The sequence below is a fragment of the Hemiscyllium ocellatum genome, unplaced genomic scaffold (genome assembly GCF_020745735.1).
Source record: "Hemiscyllium ocellatum isolate sHemOce1 unplaced genomic scaffold, sHemOce1.pat.X.cur. scaffold_867_pat_ctg1, whole genome shotgun sequence".
NCBI classification, from domain to species: domain Eukaryota; kingdom Metazoa; phylum Chordata; class Chondrichthyes; order Orectolobiformes; family Hemiscylliidae; genus Hemiscyllium; species Hemiscyllium ocellatum.
This window is the reverse complement of record NW_026869279.1, coordinates 120,627-140,356: the sequence shown is the minus strand read 5'-3', so window position 1 is coordinate 140,356 and position 19,730 is coordinate 120,627. Positions and strand designations below refer to the sequence as shown.

The 19,730-nt window shown below is 38.9% G+C and overlaps 1 long non-coding RNA gene across 1 annotated transcript in view; it reads left to right on the top strand.

The window, feature by feature from the left end:
* Positions 1 to 7,514: 7,514 nt before the first annotated feature.
* The window catches only part of LOC132814592 (uncharacterized), an 85,331-nt gene continuing 73,115 nt past the window's right edge, over positions 7,515 to 19,730 (top strand). Inside the window, exons 1-2 of the long non-coding RNA XR_009644448.1 lie at positions 7,515 to 7,589; positions 18,254 to 18,333. This is a non-coding gene — a long non-coding RNA (uncharacterized LOC132814592). The remainder of the gene's footprint in view (positions 7,590 to 18,253; positions 18,334 to 19,730) is intronic.

The window sequence follows — 19,730 nt, the reverse complement described above, 5'->3', positions numbered from 1 at the left end:
TCCTGTAATTTTATTTCTTAAATAGCCTCAGTGACAGTGGTGGATTAAAGGAGAGTATTTCCTGTGTTTATCTAAGCTTTTCTGACAAAATATCAGAATCAAGCATGCATAAAGAAATTGAAAAGTCAGAACAGTGATTGGAGAAGTGAATACATTCACATTATCTGTTAAAAATAATTGATAAATCGGGATAAATTTAAAACTAGTCCCTGACGTGTGACGTAGACCTGAATTAGGAACTCCCAGTAAATTAGAACCAAAAGACCTATGGATACTATGAATCAGAGACAGCAACCAGGGGTGCTGGAAAAGCTCAGCAGGTCTGACAGCATCAGTGAAGACAAATTCAGAATTTGGGATTGAGGTACATAAAAAGGTGTTAGCAATTCTAGAAAGTGTGAAAATAGGTAAGTCTTCGTGGCTGGATTTATCCAAGGATTCTCTGGGAAGCCAGGGAGGAGATTGCCAAGCCTTTGGTTTTGATCTTTATGTTGTCATTGTCTATAGGAATAGTCCCAGCAGACTTTAGGATAGCAAATGTTGTTCCCTTGTTCATGAAGGGGAGAGAGACAACCCTGGAAATTATAGAACTGTGAGCCATACTTCAGTTGTGGGTAAAGTGTTGGAAAGAATTATAAGAGATGGGATTTATAATCATCTAGAGAGGAATAAGTTGATTAGGGATAGTCAAAATGGTTTTATGAAGGGTAGGTTATGCTTCACAAACCTTATTGAGTTCTTTGACAAGGTGACCAAACAGGTGGATGAGGGTCAAGCGGTCGAAGTGGTGTATATGGATTTCAGCAAGATGTTCAATAAGGTTCCCCACAGTAAGCTAAAATATGGAGGCATGGCATTGAGGGTGATTTAGTGGTTTGGATCAGAAATTGGATAGCTGGAAGAAGACAGAGGGTGGTGATTGATGGTAAATATATATCCTGGATTACAGTTACTTCGTGGTGTACCGCAAGGATCTGTTTTGGGTCCACTGTTTTTGTCATTTATATAAATGACCTGGGTGAGGGCACAGAAGGATGGGTTAGTAAATTTGAGGATGACAGTAAGGTATGTAGAGTTGTGGACAGTGACAAAGGATGTTGTAGGTTACAGAGAGACATAGATAAGCTGCAGAGCTGGCCTGAGAGGTGGCAAATGGAGTTTAATGAAGAAACGTGTGAGGTGATTCACTTTGGAAGGAGTAACAGGAATGCAAAGTACTGGGCTAATGGTCAGATTCTTGGGTAGTGTAGATGTGCAGAGAGATCTGTGTCCAGGTACATAGATCCTTGAAGGTTGCCGCCCAGGTTGGTAGCCATATGTCGTCTTATCAACCCTTTGGTAACAGCATCAAAATATAGTCAAGAATCAATGTACCAGGTAAAAAAAAAGGTGCTTGATTCCACGTACTTTGGTTTTGTGCCATGTGCTAGTTTAATGTAGCTAAAATGGTGCTTCAAATTCATCCTTTCAGTTTCACCACCAATGATTAAAACCATTAGTGTTTTAACATTGAGCTTAATACAGATTACTCGAGAGTTTGCCTCAGTTAAGAGTACAATAAGTCAGAACTTCACTGTTATCGGAAAATGCTGGAAATACTCAGCTGGTTAGGCACCAGTGGAGAGAGAAAAGAGTTTGTGTCTCATGTTGATGTCCTTTGTAGTGATTGGAACCGGTGGATTTGGTTGACTATGAAGTCCTTGATTGGGGTTGTTAACCTGGCCAATCAGGGAAGTCCTGACTGACCAATATTAACGGAGTTTAGAATCTGCTCATTTCAGGGGATTGACTATACAGAGGATCCCCGATTATCCAGCATTTGATTAACCGAATTTTGGATTATCTGAACAAGGTCCCGAATGCTTGGCTAACTATGTTATCTAGTATTCAATGAACTGAATGAAATAATCCCGCCCGTGTCCTTTGGATAATCGAGGTTCCTCTGTATGAGCTGGCTGGCTGACTACGGCCAGTGTACTGTAGACAAGTGTATAAAGGATGATTTGGAGACAGGATACGGGCCTCTGTGCAGGTATTTCACCTTTCATTATGAATGTGAAATATCACAGTTGTAAAGTTTTAAGCAACTGCAGCGGTAGAGAGCGGCAAAGAACATAAAGACAGCTGTGAGATAGTGTCTCTTTAAGTGGCTTTCGGAACGGATTTTGTTGTCACGATTTTAATGTCCAATTCCATGAGCAGTTGAATGCCTTGTCAGCAAGCAAGTGTTACTCCAAGCTGTCACTCTCAAATATTGGTCGAAAGTAAGGCAATATATGATAAAGTAGGGATGATGGTACCATGCAAAATTGGGTACAAATGAGACAGGTAAAAAATTTAAAGGTGGAGTAACTAGAAACCAAAGGTTTCATGCGCTGAAAAGGAGTGCTCAGAAACAAAAACAAATTGCTGGAGAAATTCAGCAGGTATAGTAACATCTGTTTCCAGTCCTGTGACTCTTCAGTTTGTGTTTGAATCTGTGTTTCGCCTCCAGTACAGAAGAGACAATATTAGGAGCAGGGATTGTTTTCCTAAATGAATGAAGTACATGTAAATTGTTGATTCACCTGAAAAGTGGTTTTGGGACCACTTTGGATAGGGAGGATGTTGTAGGGCAGCTGTTGGATTTCCTGAGCTTCGATATGAATAGAATGCTGCGTTTGACATTACGAAGTCGCCCAGTACATCGTGAAGGGACAGGCCCAATGTGGAATGATTCCTTTGGGGAAAGAGATGAGGTGTTAAAAAACATGAGTCGATGTAGGCATACTGTCCATTGAGCCTACTTTGTGACTCAGTGAACTCATGACTGAAGTTGTACATTAACTTCCCTTTCCTTCCGTATTCCTTGATTCCCAAGTGACATAGAACAGATGTGACTGAGGATCTAGGCAAATTCCTGGCAGAAATTGTATTAAAATGGAGTCAGTGAACTTACAGTAGATATTAGTTGAAACCTTATCACCAGAAAGGGAGATGGAGAAGTCAAGAAAAGATGTGAAGATGAAACAGCGGTTCACCCGTATTTCAATCAATCTGTCTCCCCTATTCGTTATTCACTGTGTCATCTCCTCTGCACTGGGGAGATGAAATGCAGACTGAGTGAATGCTTTGCAGAGCAGCTCTATTTTGTCTGCAATAATGACCCTGAGCTTCCAGTTGCTGCTCCTTAAACAGACAAACATGTTACCATGCCAGCACTTCTGTTACAGGCCTGCTGCAATGTTCCATCGACCCTCAGTGCAAGCTTGAAGAACAACTCTCACTTTCTATTTAGGACTCTGCAGTCTCCAGGACTCAACGACCGAGTTCAATAACTTTAGAAGCTGATTCCATCCTTCATTTTTTTTACCCACCCTACATCTGGTCCTGTTATGATATAGGTTTCTTTTAGCGCAGTCACCCATTCCCATTCAGGTTTTCTTCTGTCCTGGCCTCCTACCCATATTCTCCTTGTTTACAACCTTTTCTTATCTTTCTCTTTCTGGGCTCAAATCTCCCCCTCTCCTCTCTGGCTCCACTCCCGCTCTCAGCTCCATCTTCAACATAATTACTACCTTTTCCTAGCTGCTAAAACAGTTCTGATGAAGAGTAACTGGACTTGAAACATTGGCTTTGCTGTTTCCCCTCTCATGCTCCACGCCTGCTCCCAACTTCATCTTCAGCATAATTATCACCTTTTTCTAGCTGCTAACAGTTCTGATTAAGGGTGACCGGACTTGATACATTGGTTTTGCTGTTCCCTACAGATGCTGCCAGACATGCTCAGTTTAACCAGCAATATCCGATTTTGATTCAAGTGAAACCGTCCAACTGGTATAGCTCCCTCCTTCCCCTGTATCACGTGCATCTTCTTTCTAACTTGTGATTTGTGCATGAACATTTTTAGGACCCCTGTACCAGAGCACTCTGCATTGAAAAGACATGTAAAAGATTGGCTTTTCTATTTTTCACAACAAAACGGAAAACAACATGTCTTCCCACATGATCTACCTGCCAAACTTTTGCCCATTCGCTTCACCTGTCTTTACCTTTTTACAGACTTTGTGCCCTCCTCACAACTTGCTTTCCTGCCTATCTTTGTACCCTCAATGATTTGGCTAAAGCACACATGGTCCCTTCATTCAAACGATCAATATTGATTGTAAATTGTTGGCCAACCTGCGAATGAGCCATTTATCTTGACTTTTGTTTAGTAGCCAGCTGATCCTCAATGTATGCTAATATACTACGACTAACACTACTAGCTCTTAGCTTATGCAATCACATTTTATGAGGCACATTATTGAATGCCTTTGGGAAATCCAAATACATAACATCTTCTGCTTCCTCTTTATCTATCATGCTAGTTATATCCTCGGAACTTTTAATAAATTTGCCAAACATAAAACCATGTTGACTCTGCCTATTCATACTTCGCTTTTCTAAATGACCCAATATTACCATTTTAATAATTAAATAGCGTTTTCACAATGACAAAAGTTAGGTGCATGTGCTGTTTGTGAGACTTTGCATGAACTATTTTCCTGCAAAATAGTGGTTATTTCTGACTTTCTATCCTCGTCTTCTGGAAGAGAGGTTTCAGATACTCTGCTTTCTAGTCAGATGAGAGGAAGACAGCCATAGAGCTTTAGCTTTTTCAATACTGCTGAAAGATATGAACAGCAAAATTTTGAATGAGCACAAACTTACATGGGATGGAAAAAGAAATATTGACCATTGAAACACTCAAGTGTAGAGGTAACAAAGACATAGATTTCAGCACAGGTGAGCTGTGGCAGGGATGGAGTTGAACAATGTTATGGAATTGAAAATAGGTAACCTTGGTGATTATGTGGATATAAGATTTGAAACTCACCTCAGGGTCAAACATAACATCGATTTTGTTCATGTTCTTATGCAACTTCGTACAGTTGCCAAGAAAGGAAACTGTGGTTAGGAATTGGACAATGCTGTGGGAACCAAAGGCTGGTTGAGAGAGAGATAATTGGAGACAGGAATTGAGTTGACTTATTTCAAGTCAGTAGCGCTTAATGGAAAGATCTAGAGGCTGAGGCCAGGGGAGGGGGTGGTGGGGATGGGGTGGGTCCAGGTGGATGAAGTTTCTTGAAATGAGAGGAAAGGGTCAGCAAATACGGGTGCAGTCAAAGACTATCAGTCAAAGAAATAGGCATAGTGGATTTCGAAGAAGAGCTCAGCATTGTACAGAGCTTGAAATTTGATAAGATGATGTATTAGAGAACAAAGCTGAGACCTTTTGTGGGATCTGATGGTTCATGTTGGGAGAAGGAAGACTAATGGAGATAATGGAAAGATGACCTAAATTCACATTGAAGAAGGGATGGGTAATTATTGTAATGTTGAATGTTTTATACTAGCTCGTTTAACGAATAAATATGAAATGGAGAGAGGATAACCTAAAGAGAATGAACTTAATTGAGAGCATTTAATATTGAAAAAGGAGTAGATAAGAGAGGTACTTCTCATATCAATTGAACACTCTTTGATAATCTATGGTGTGAAACATTTACTAATTGTGCAGAATTGTGCGTGAAATCAGCGGTTGACTGATTAAACAGTGATTTAAGTTCGAATCCCGAGTAAATTGTAATCATGTCCTCTCTATCTCTATTTTCTCTCTACCATGCTGTTTGTGAGACTTTGCAAAATAGTGGTTATGCTTCAGAAGTCGGCATTATGGTTGTAAGATGTCTTAGGAAGCCCTCGGAATGTGATAACTGCCAGACAAATAGAAGTTCTTTCTCCATCAACTCTGTTACCATTGTCCTTTTGGGCTGATGTTTAATCATAGTGAGAGAGAGAGAGAAAGTGAGATGAGGTCAATATTTGTTAGACACATGAAGTGTGCTATATTTCCTGAACACAAGAGTTGATAGTGCTGGCTCTGGATATAATTTTAAAATTAGCCTGTTGGTGCATTGAATAAAAGGGGAACTTAGTACGTAGAAACTTTGTGAAACAAAATATTTTTTGCATCATATTTTATATGCAGTCAGCTATTAAAATAGTGACTTGTCAGAACTGTTTGACATGGCAAGTCAGAATTAGTCTGCACTGGAGGAACTAGATGGCTCAGTGTATAAAAATACTAAGGCTTGGATGATGCCAAAATAAAAAGGCATCCAAGTTCCACAGATTTTCATGCCACTCAGTATTTTGACTGCGACATAATATACTACAGTAAATAGCTAAGGCTTCTTGGGCAATAACAAACAGTAACCAACAAACTCCAGTTCCCTAGAATCTCAGGGTAGAAGGTGCTTTGTAAGCATCACATTTATGTCACGCACAGTTCTAATTTGGACTCATCTTTGCTGAGTCACAATCCTAGAATTTCCTCTCATTGTGAGAATAACGATCATTACGCAGACTGCAGAGATTTCGGGAGAAGGGCCATTACTGCCATTTCACAATTCAGAATAAGAAATTAATCCTGTCCTTGCTAGTAATGACCACATCTGAACACTAATTAAAAAAAAAAGAAATTCCCTTAACTCTTTCTTTATTTTTGACACACTCTCCCCTTTGCAAAACCCAGAAATATGCCCCAGCTGTGCCATGTTGTCTTCTGTTGGTATGATATTGTTGCATATGTTATGCATTTTATGAATGACCTTCACTGTGCTATGGACATTTCTCTTTTTGCAAGTGTATTAATGTTCACCAAGCTCATCTTATGGTGTACAGAGTTAAAAAATCATACAACACCAGATTATAGCCCAACAGGTTTAAATGGAAGCACACTAGCTTTTGGAGCGCCGCTCCTTCATCAGGTGGTTGTGGGTGAATGAAGGAGCGGCGCTCCGAAAGCTAGTGTGCTTCCATTTAAACCTGTTGGGCTGATATCTGGTGTTGTGTGATTTTTAACTTTGTACACCCCATTCCAACACCGGCATCTCTATATCATAGCATCTTATGGTGGGTTCTCAAGTTTTTAATACAAATGGTTTTGACTGGAATGTGAAAGAGATCCCTGAAGTGAAAGACCATATGGAGATGTTGCAATTTTTTGCTTCACCTGCTGTGGAAACTTGCCTTTTAGTTTTAGAAGATTAAAAAAAATACTTTTAGATGAGATGGTGCATGACCGGAATTTGTACTAGTTAGTTCTGTACACGTAAATGTGAGTAAGCATTTTCCATTCCAGAGAATTCAAGCATTCTCACTTCAGTTTCTTCCTCGGCAAATGCTATCAAATCTGTTGGGATTTTTCTCCCTAGATTTCCAGTGCCTGAAATATTTCACCTTGATTCTCTGTTCAGGTCCTGGAATACAGAACTTCAGCCCAATGTTTCAGATAATGATTGAAGATATGTGTTCAGGCTCAGCAATGATTTACAGTGTGATTGGTTTGTGTTATTCATACTTTGACAGCATTTGATACTACTAGAGTGCGAGAAATTGTTTCTTAACACTGGAAAATTGTATGGAGGAGTTAGTTTCTATTTCATGGAATTATGTCCATTTAATTTTGGCCCTGTTATTAATTTCAGATACTCAGCAGGCCTGATCCCCACAAAGCAAGGACTGCATCTTTGTGAGAGAGTGTCAGCTTCATCTTTCTGCAGGTATGAATTTATCACATGATCATTTACAATGAGACTATGGCACGATATGATTTTTAACATTGTCATGTATTTGCAATCATATAGAAATCACTACCAATTGCTCATTAGCAATTAATTCATATTCACATTCTGTATTGCAGTGACCTTTTTTTCTACATTAGCAGTGTGATATGAAAGTTGTGGCTAATTTGTTTGGTATGGTGGATTTTGATCCATGATAACTTTGCTGAAATAACTTACTTAGAAGGGAGAGGACAAATTTGAAAATGATGATTGACGAAAATTGCTCTCTGCCTGAGAACAGGGTAGTAACATTCGCTATAGTCCTGTGAGAACCTTTTAACAATAAAGCTCGTTAACCTATTTTCCGAGAGTGAATTCAGTTTTCTTTGCTATCTCTGATTTACAAAGGTGTTATGTTTAAATTCCAAACCTCTGTTAAATTGCACTCATAATCTAAATGCTATGCAAAGTGCTTATTTATCTAGGAAGAAATTGGATTCAAAGTCAGTTTAACATTTCACATCATGGAAGGATTATTAGAACTTTTGTTTTAGTCAGCGACGAATATAAATTGACTTGGGAAGACAAAAATCTTCCTAATTTGAGTCCTGATTCTTCATTAAAAGTTGAAAAACATACATGTGAATGGAGACAAGTTGAGGACAATGGACCTCTTGAGATTCTGCATTGCCCAAGCCTTACTACTGATCTTCCCCAAGGTCTCATTCCCTCTGACACTTCTGTTTCCATTTCTTCCTGGTATCAAGACTGTAGTGCTGTTCCAATTTTCACCTCATGCCTTGAATGCTGCCCTATTGAATTTAGCATGGCCAATTCACCTGACCCGCACATCTTTGGACTGTGGGAGGAAACCGGAGCACCCGGAGGAAACCCATGCAGACACGGGGAGAACGTGCAAACTCCACACAGTCAGTCGCCTGAGTCGGGAATTGAACCCGGGTCTTCAGGCGCTGTGAGGCAACAGTGCTAACCACTGTGCCACCGTGCCGCCCACAATTAAATCCAGTCAATGTTTCTAAGTGTAGTATTATTTGGATTGCTCTCAGAACAAAACATCATAATAAAAAGGGTTACTAATTAAGAAATCAAATTACTAATTAAGAAATCAAATGAGCAAATAATGAAAAATAATGCAATATAGAAGTAGTAGTGGAAATAAAATAGATTCAAGATACAAGTGTTTTCAAATTTGTTTCTTAAAAGGCTACTTAGAAACTTCAGTTTTTTTATTTTAAGAGTGCATGTATAGTGTACTTTAATAGATATTGAAGACACAGGGTATTTTGTCTTGAAATGTGTATGTTAGATTGGAGATATGATTTCAGAACATGCTAATTTAGGAAGATGGTGAATAGTGAACGGGACTATTGGTTTTAAAAAAACAAATTGGTGGATTTTGAAAGCCGCCGTTATGGCTTTAATGAAAGGTTAGTAGCTACTTCAGTTAAACTAAAAAAAAAGCTCTGAGAGAACTAGAATAATCTGAGTGTTCAATTCTGTCCTAATCCAGTGCATAAAAGTTTTATTTATAAGAATAATTCAAAGTTTGTGAGAATATTTGTAGCGCGGATGCTCAAGGACAAACAGGAAGACAGCTTAACAACCCGCATCCATGAACACCAACTGGCTACGAAACGACATGACCAGCTATCCCTAGTAGCCATACACTCCGATGACAAACAACATGAATTCGATTGGGACAACACCACCATTATAGGACAGGCCAAACAGAGAACAGCCCGGGAATTCCTAGAAGCATGGCACTCGTCCACGAATTCGATCAGCAGACACATCGACATAGACCCTGTATACTGGCCACTGCAGCGGACAGCTACTGACAACCGGAAGCGGCAGATTCAAACCGGTATAAATGCCGGAGGAATCAGCACAGAAGCGCTTCACAGGAGGCTCCCAAGCACTGAAGATGTCATCTAGGAAGGGGACGAAACGTTTGCAAGAAAAACTCCCAGCTCGGCGAACAGAACCACAACAGTAAGAATAATTAGATGGTGTTTAGAAACAGGAATTCAGGTTAACTTTCAGTTCTCTCACCTATGGATATTGAGGCCAATAGTATTTTTTCTGGTTCCTTGATCAGCTGACTTGGTACGTGTGTTGGACGGTGCTAGTACCTTGCTCATCACACTATCTGATGGTCTGCACTAACTGAGCCACTGGTCAGCTGAGTTTTGTTCAACTTTGTTTCCTAAGGAGTGGTACACACCTTCATTTATTTGTTTCTGTTACATTTATGCCTCATTCAAAAGATATAATCAAATAATTGAATATTTAGTCGACTACTAGAGTTGGACACATTAGACATCATTGAGTTTGACCAATTTTAACAGCATGTTAGACTGATCAGCCACAGAGTATTTGTATCTCACAAGCTCACTGTAAAAATGCATAATTCTGCAAAAAGAACAGAAGAAAAATAAGAACTTGTATTTAAATAATTGGGGTTACCTCAATGCAAGGAGGATATTTGCTATGGAATCCGATAGGAATAAGAGATAGAGAAGAAACAGGGGGCAGAGAGAATGAGGTTGTTAGAGTTAGGGATGGAATCAGTACAGAGTTTAACAGGTAGAAAGGAAGGTTAAAAGACTAGGGTGAAAGCAGCATTGCTGGGGAAGAGGAAATCTTTTTCGTCAGTTGGTCAATTCATGGTTGATGAAAGGTAGCACACCTTCTCGATCTTTCTTCTTGAATCTTCAGCCCTTGTCACCCACCTTGCTTCAAAATCATTTTTTTCTTTGTGAAGCCTGGCTTGCCACCATGGGTGGTTCAATGTACTCTCTTCCCAGCTCTTGCAGTCAAAACCAGTCTTCACGAGGTGTACGTTCATGATATCCTGGAAATACTTCCAATGGCTGCTTCTGTGAACATAGACCAGATGCCTCAAAGTGGTTCACAATCAATGGCTTACTTTTGAAGTGTAGTCATTGTTGTAATATAGGGCATGGTGCAGCCGACTTGGACATGGCAAAGTCCTTGTTTAATGACCAGCTAATTTGTTTATTATGTGATGTTGACTAAGAGATTGGCCGGGATACCAATAATTGTACTCCTTTTTGAGGGATCTTTTGTGTCTTTCTGAAAATGCAGTTTGGCCCTCTGTTTAACATCTACTTTGAAAGATAACACCACTAACAATGTAGTATTTCTTTTTCTTGCTTTTCTTATTGATTTCCCTGCTTAAGGATCCACAACATTGTAACCTTGAGGCAAGAACAGAATGGCAACAGAAAATAAAGACTCGTGTGATTGCTTCTGCTAACCACATGGTGACTTGGCAAATTAGGAATCCATGCTTAACTAATATGAGTGTAAAATGATAACGCATATGCTTTGGATAGTGGCAGACATTAAGCTGTTGAATGGGCTTAGAGTTGGTGACAGTATATGTTTCCATCAATCTTCTATCAAGACACAAGTTTCAAATCATTTGGGAATATTCTTGATGCAAAAACAGCAGTTTCCTAACCACATAAACCTTAGACAGGAACTTCTCAGAAATTCATGTCTGGACTAATCAGCTCTAGCTCATGGTGAGCTCGAAGTTGGGAACAGCATTGAGTTAGGTGGTATAATGGCAGTGTCTGAAGACAATCTCAAGATAGGAGGATCCATTATCAACCTTTCTGCCTTGCTGCAAATGAGGTCCTTAAACTAAGGTGGGTTCACAGGTTGGGACTTACAAGGAGAGGAATATCAGAAGTAAAGGGAGGTGGGCAGCTGTCAGCAGGGCCCACCTTCCCAATGTCAAGTCCCTAGTGGTTCTCTAGTGTAGAGAAAAAACTTCTCTCTTCATGTGTTCGTTCTGGACTGGTTTCTCCTGATGTACATGGATCTCAGAGCAGAGTCTGTGCGATGGTTCAATTCCTGGCATGTGATGAAATGCTTCCTGAGATGTATGTTGATTGGCGAGTGAATTTGAGCAAATACGGAAAGCATTTAGTATGTACAAGTTCAAGAAGGTGAAGTGATATTTACCTTGAAATAGAGCAAAAACAAAAATCTTGCATGAAACTTCAAGCTGCCAAGATAGCTGTTTGTAAACCTTCAGTTTACTGCACATTGCATACTTACAGAGTAACCTTTCCAGTGCATCAAATAAAATATTGTCATTATATGCTTTGCTTCTATGCCACACCCAATGCTTCTGAGTCAGCTCGAAACAGGAAGCTGTATTCAATTTTGCAATAAATCTCCTTTGCAAAGTTAATGCAATTGTTGTACAAGACAGCAGGAGACAAAACAACAACTAATATTTATGTAAAATAGACGTGTGTTCCAAGCTGTGAATGCAGAAAATTAAATATTCAGCTAAGTAAGAAAGGAATGTATCGGGTGGGGTGGTCAAAAACCTGCACAACCAGTTAGGTTTTAAGGAAGATTTTAAGTAAGAGAGAGAGAGAGATAAAATATAAATATAAAATTTGTGGTGAGAGCCAGTTGGAGAGGTGGGGGAAGGTGCCAGGGTTAGAGGAGGGTAGAGAGATGAAGGAGTTTATGGTGAGAAGGTATTGATGGGGGAGACATTTAGGGTGAGAAAATCGAGGAAGATGGGCTTTAGGTGAATGGCAAGGGCAGATGCTGGGAGCTTCGAAGTCAGGGTTGTCATTGGAATTCACTCATTTCAATTCACCCTTTTCTTGGATGTATATCGTCTACAGAAAAAGCAGAACCAACTTGTTCAATTACTGTCACATATGTCTACTTTCGATCGTCACTCAAGTATTGGGAGTGTCATCAAAGTGCTATCAAGTAGCACCTGCTCTGTGATGCCCAGTTTGGGTTCTGTCAGGGCCTCTCATCACCTGACCTCATTACAGCCTTGGATGAAACATGGACAAAAGAGCTGAATTACAGAAGTATGGTGACAGTGACCTTCCTTGTTATCAAGCCCATATTTCACCAAGTGAAACATGAAGGAGTCTGAGCAAAACTGGAATTATTGGGAATCAGAAGACAAACCCTGCAATTGTTGGAGTCAGACCTGACACAGAGATAGATGATTGTGGTTGTTAAACATCAGTCACCTCAGCTTCAGGAAATCACTGCAGGAGTTCTTCACGGTTGTGTCCTAGGCTCAATTGTCCTCCAATGACCTTGCCTCCATCATAGGATCAGAAGTGGGGATGTTCACCAATGTATTCACAATGTTCAGTACTGTCTGTCATTCCTCAGATGCTGAAACAGTCCATGTTCAAGTGCAAACAGACCTGGACAAAATCCAGGTTTGGACTGAAAAGTGGAAACTATCATTTGTATCATGCCAATGTCAGAGAATGATCATCTACAATAAGAGACCATCTAACTTTGACATTTGGGAGGGGTGGATGCGGGGGGTGGTGTGGTGTGGTGTAGTTTCTATTGTCCAGTAACTCAACTTGATTATACATCTCTCTGACTCTATGATTCTAAATACAGTGGCTACAAGAGTAGGTCAGAGGCCAGGGATACAGCAGTAACTTACCACCTGACTCCCCTTAGCATGTACACCTTCTACAAGGCACAAGTCAGGAGTGAGATGGAATGCTCCCCACTTGTCTTACATGCAGCTCCAACAGCTTTCAAGAAGATTGATACCATCCAGGACAAAACAGCTGATTTGATTGGTACTATATCCACCAACATCCATACTCTCCGCAATGATGTGCAATCGCAGTATTGTGGACTATCTGCAAGGTACACTGCAGCAATTCTTGGGACAGCACTTCCAAACCCACGATCACTTACATGTAATTTGACAAAGACAGCAAATGCATAGAACACCACCACCTGCAAGTTCCTCTCCAAGCCATTCACCATCTTGACTTGGAAATGTATCAGCATTTCCTTCAGTGTGGCTAGATCAAAGTCTTTAAATCCCTCCTAATAGCATGTGGGCCTTCACAGCACATGGACTACAACAGTTCAAGAAGGCAGCTCACCACCAACTCCTCAAGGCAAAGGAGAGACTGGCAATAAATTTTGGCCCAGCCAGCAAAGGAAAAGAAAACTTAAAAAAGTGAATGTGAATACTATTATTTGCTGAGAAATTGATAACTCCAAGGCATTTAAAAATACAAAAGAATACATGTTTGCTATTTTTATGCATGGTTTCATGGTGGTTGTGGTCAATAATTTTCCACATTTTATCTGATGGTTTTTGAGCTATCTATGGTATAGCGCAGTACCTCACTGTACGTATTATCATTTTGTTCCATTGTAAACACTTCATGTGTCTATTTGCACTTTGCTTTGTTTTTGTGCTACCTGTGAATGAGTGGGCTATTCAGCAAATTGGTTAGGAGCTGTAAACCACAGTAATTGTGCCTCATAGAATTTGACACCATTCATATGAGGTTGATTTTCCCCACCTCCACTGTCATCTTGTTCTGGTCAAGTTATCAAGGTTGTTTTATCTCCCTTATATATTGTCAGAATATGAGGTTTATTGAGAGTAATATTGGATACTTCATGTTCCGTTTACTTTCTCAAGTTGAGATGTAGTCTGTGGTGCAGCCTGAATTGCAGTTTGCAGCTCTTTTTCAATCATCCCAGAAGTAACTCCTTTTCTTTTGATGCCCGCCATTTCAATGATGCACAAGTTGTAGCACGATGTGGCATTGGGATTAACTTGAATTTCAAATTTGAAAAGCAAACATACTTTGAGTTTTGTCGGATCAAAAAACAGTATCTCTGGTTGAGATGGAGAATTCGTCTCTTTGTTAGATCATCCTAAAGAATGAATGCAGTTGGAAAAGCCTGAACCATCTGAGAGTGTGTTCTGCTTTGACTTAAATGTTTGACAGATTCTGTGGGGTTGGAGCAGGGAAGCAGGATACACCTTTGAGATGTAGTTGCTCAGTGAACTAAACCAGACCGCAATTAAAAATGGCCCAGTCTGTGTCTAATGAAGCTAATTGCCTTTTAGTTGGTCACTAATGGGAGACTTGTTGACTATCAGTTGTGGTCAACATCACTGCATTCAATATATTTTGGTACAGGGGGGCTCTTGTGGTAGAGTGGTAGAAACCCTAGCCCTGAATTGGGAGGCCTGGGTTCAAGTCCCATCTGCTCCAGAGGTGTATAGTCACATCTCTGAACAGGTTGATTTCAACAAACTTTGTTCTTTGTTCTATGGCTATGAACCAATAACAAAAAACATGTGGAATAGTGGACGTCCATACCTACCCCCACCCTGAAATTTATTTGAACTGCCAGATATACTTAATTATGAAAGTTCCACTTCTGCTTTAATTGGTACTAGTTTAGATGACAAAGTAAAAATGTATTAATTAGGTTGCCATACAGATGCTTCTCAAATCATTGCCCAGCTAAGGGGCTGGGGCAAGTGAACCCTGTGACTATCTGTATTTAGATATGTGCACTGTACATATTGGGCAATTTACACATGTATAAATGCAGGTACAAATACAATAAATAAATACATCCATGGAGAGAAATCATAGTAAACATTTCCGGTCCAGTGAACTTTCTTCAGAATGCGAATATGTAATCGGCAATTTATCAGCACAAGAGAAATATTTATTCAAGTGTACCTTCTGAATGGGAATCCCCATCCAAGCGTCTAGGCTTTTTTTTCAGCTTGTAACCTAGAAGTTACTTTATCCAGTTCTGGCTTCTTAATTTTTTGTTATGATCCTGAGCCAGATCTCCACCATTATGTTATGATCCTGGATGATATTGCCAAATTATGTTGCAATTAGGTTCTGGGAGAGACTTTTTATTTTTAAACTGGATGAAGGATGAGTTCAAGGACCCGTTGGAGATACAATACATTTCTAGAGTCCAGAAATAATGTGCTAAAGATGGGTAGTTTCTTTTTAATTACTTCATTTACAGGATGTCAACGCAATTTTTAAATCATTCCTAAATTTCCCTTCACCAAAGTGATTTTCTAAACCATTTAGAGGGTCATAACCTCAGAGTAAGGGGTCATCCATTTATGACAGGTTTAAGGAGGACTTCCTTTTCTCTCTGAGGTCTGTGAATTTGTGGAATTTTTTTACCTCAGAGGGATGTGAAGGTTGGGTCATTAAGTATATTCAGGATTAAGATAGGAAGGTTTTTAGTCTGGAAACAAATCAAGGGTTATGGGGAAAGACAGGGAAGTGAAATTGAGGATTATCAGATCAGTCTTGATCTCACTGGATGCAGAGTAGATTTCATGGCCAATTGTCTACTTCTGTTCCTGCATCTAATGATCCTTGCATGTATCATATTCTACTTTGCTTAGCATACGGACCATTTCAGTCAGACACGAGAAAGTGTATCTGACTTGCACATGAATAGTTACAGATGACTAAGGCCCCTTTTGACAGTGGATTTTACCTGTGCAAAATTTTCATGATGAAACGTCATAAAAGACGACTGAAATTTTCTGTAGTCGCAATGATTCATTTGTTTGTCAAGTTTGAATTAGCTGAGGATTACTTTACATATAGCTTGCAGTATATGATTTTCTACTTCACCTTAATGTTTGTAAATTTAAGGCTTCCTCTAAACAAAACACTAAAATAGAATTTATATGATTTTAACTTCTGTCATTTGCAGCAAGTTTATTTGTCTGTCACTGAATCGCAAAGAAACTGGGGTCTTGTTCCAGATGAAGGATTTGTGAAATATCATATGGCTCCATCTCAGTCTTCATTTACCACAGGGTTGAGAGGCCAAATATAATGAGACCAGGGTGCAAAGTTTTTATTTAGCTCTCATTTTGAAATTATTTTCAGATACTATTGCGAATTTGTCAGTTGGCACTTAAATTGGAACTGCTGGTGCAAACATGATTTTGCTGCAATTCCACCCTTAGCTTGTTTTGTACTGTTTCACAATACCTCTTATGACTTCTTTGAACTCTTGCCGTCGCCATCTCTTTTTCTTGCTGTCTTGCTCTCTTTATTCTCTGTTGCTCAGCCCGTGCCTCCCAAGATTATTTTTAAATGACTTAAATGTCATGAGACACAAACAAAAGCTACAGCAAATATGTTAGTACACTTTCTTGCAGACAGGCATAACTTATATTTGATAATTTGTTATTGTGCTTTTCAAAATTATGTGAAGAGAATTGGCTGGGAGTTGAAAAGCTGAATGCTGCAAAAGAATAACCGTCTGATCAGAGTTAGTGCGTCCAGGAATTACGCACACTACAAGTGTGCTGACTTGATAATCCAAGGTCAGGTCACCAAAACAGAAGTTGGAACTTTATTGAATCGACCAAAGCTTTCTTGTGAAATATTTAAGAAAACTATTATCTCTGCTGTAGTCAATTTGAATATATTTTTATCTTTACCAATTGCTGTTTTGTTTAGTTTCATACTTCGAATATTAGAAATATTAGATGCGGAAAGGTAATGAAAAATTTCAGAAAACTATTTTGAGACAATTTTGGCTATCCAGTGACAATATTATACAGTCAAAGTGACAAGTGTCACGATGGACATTTGAGACACAAAAAATTCATAATGAATGTGGAAACAGGTAACGATACTTGAAAATATTGACATGCAATCTGTGAATACAGGAAGACATAGTACAGACATTACATATAAGTGTAAGATTTTAAAAATATCGATAAAGATAAAAGCGTGCCATAACGAAGGGTGTACATGGTCTTGGATTTTTAAAAGTACACTAATTTGATCTTATTGACTTGATGGTTAAGTTCACAGAGGCTGACCTGTGTTGCACGAATGAAGAAATGTTATTCCTGATGCAGACACATTGAACATTTCTTTAACTTAAAATGCTCTGAGCAAAGTGCCTTTATTGTTGAATTTCCTATTGCTGTAGATCTCAATTCTGAACAGTATCAATGCAAGTCTAGAATATCAATTAGAACCATTTAAGAATATTCAATTCATGTGATCAATCAGACTGGAAGTCTTCATCACTAAGCTGTTTTTTAAAAAAAAGAAACACAATTTTCAGAGTTTATGTCGTGACTGGATAGCATTGAGATATAAGAAAGACTAAGTAGCTAGCATCCATCAATTGCTAATAAAAACTCATCATGCAACTGTAAGCTTATGATGAATATTTATTTTGTTTTGTTGACAAGCACTATTCCTTCACAGACCTTTTAGTACATTTGTGTTCTAAACTTTGGTCAGCCGTGTTTTTTTTCTGAAAGGGATTCAGCAGTAAAGCCTAATCACTTATTATTAAGAACGCTTACTTGGGATTGACATTTTCTAGAATACAGCTGTTGAACACACAAATATGAGGAAAATATACATTGCTTCACATGACTTTTTTAATGAGGTTTTACCATATCACCACTATTTCACAGTAAAATGGAATAATTTTGTTTAGTGTATCCTCTGAAATTGGAGACCTGGCTGACACATTCTGTTGCTCATTTGGAACGAGTTTTCCCAGTTACTAATCTATCTTGGTTGGTTGGTATGGTTACTAGCAAGTATTGTGTAATTTCAAAGCTGAGATATTTGAGAGAACCAGCTTGTACTAGATTTTTTTTGGCCACTTCACAGCTGCACAAATAAAGGACTGAATTCTTGTGCCTGGTCGCCAATGCTTGACGGAAGAAGATGATATTTACTGAGAGCTGTATTAAGCATTTGATTCTCATTTTAAAATAAATGAAAATTGTGCTCCTTTTTCAGGAGGCGTCTCCCCACCATCATGGTGAAACTTCGGATGGCTCAGAACCTAAAAACAGCAATTACCTTCATTGAACAAGGACGTATCCTTTACAAATATTCCCATGGAGTGAAGCTCTAGAGGGGTTTTTCCATGCTGCTTCATTTGCATTTCAGTGGGTTACATTAGAAAAAAGTTTTGAAATTGGCTAATGTGCGGCCAGTATGCTTTAAACAGGAGAAATGAAGAAAGACAATGTTTTAATTTAATAGTAGTTGTGTCCCCACGCTTGTAATTACTTTCAGGCCATAAGCTGTTGTCTCCCTCCATTTTATTGGCTGCCAATTCCAATCATAGCGCTTGTGATAATAGATGGAAGTGGACTTTGGCAGCTTTCTCACTCTGCTTTGTTCTGTTTCTCCCCTTGCATTTTGTTGTTGTTGACCCCTGCCCCGCCGGCCCAGTGTAGGGTGCTGAACTAACATAAACTTCCAATTTAGAAACAGGAAACAGAATAGTGACCATTTTGAACGTTCAAGTATATGACCGTTGTTATGGGATGAGCTACAGTTTACACATGGGACTGTCAGGTTTCTTGGTGCAATTTTTTTCGGTAACATTTGTTATTTTATTATCTTTTAGCTTCTCCCATTTTATTGGGAATTGCCACAGTGTTGTTTGACCACCCTTCTCCATGTTTATAGTTTTACTGTCAAATAAATTAGTCTACGAATATAAATAAGCAGTTTTTTGAAACATCTAATAGTTGATTAATTTCAAATGGTAAGTGAGCTGATGCATATTACGCTGCTAACATAGAATCTGCTTGAGGTGACCTGTATTATTTTAATGTCCTTCCTATTGCAAATGTTTATGTTTATGAGACCAGTTATTAATTCCACCCTGAAAGGTGTATTTTCTGTTCCTGGGGAAGTTTGTCAATAACTACTTATTCTTCCTATTTTATACCATTTCATATCTGGCATAGCAATTTTCATGTGATATGTCTTAAAATATACCGGGTATGTGTGTGCCCGTTGAGTACATATATCCATTAGAAATATGTTGAAGAGATTAGCGGTTTTGCAGAATCTTTAAAAAGTATAAGCTGAAAACGTATAAGCTGAAAAAGCTGTTCATAACTGGGGACATTTAGAAGAATAAACAAATGGGAAATGTGTTAAAAACATTGAGTTTCAGGTTCTTCTTGCCTAAAATAAACCCATTGCTGGAATATTTTGTAGATTTATCAAGACGATGTCAGAGATTAAAAATAATAATTCTGCCATGATTCGCCTTCATGTGTGTGAACGTTTCTCAAAGTTTGTGGAGAAACTTTGTTCTTCATCTTCTTTCCATGTCTGTACCTTTTCAAGGAGCTGATTGATAGTGGGGACAATGCAGTTGGCTATGTGATAATAAGGACCATTACATAAATGATCTGAAAGCAGCTGTGTTTGATTCGGGCACTCTTTCACTTACAAACCTCTAAGTACTTAT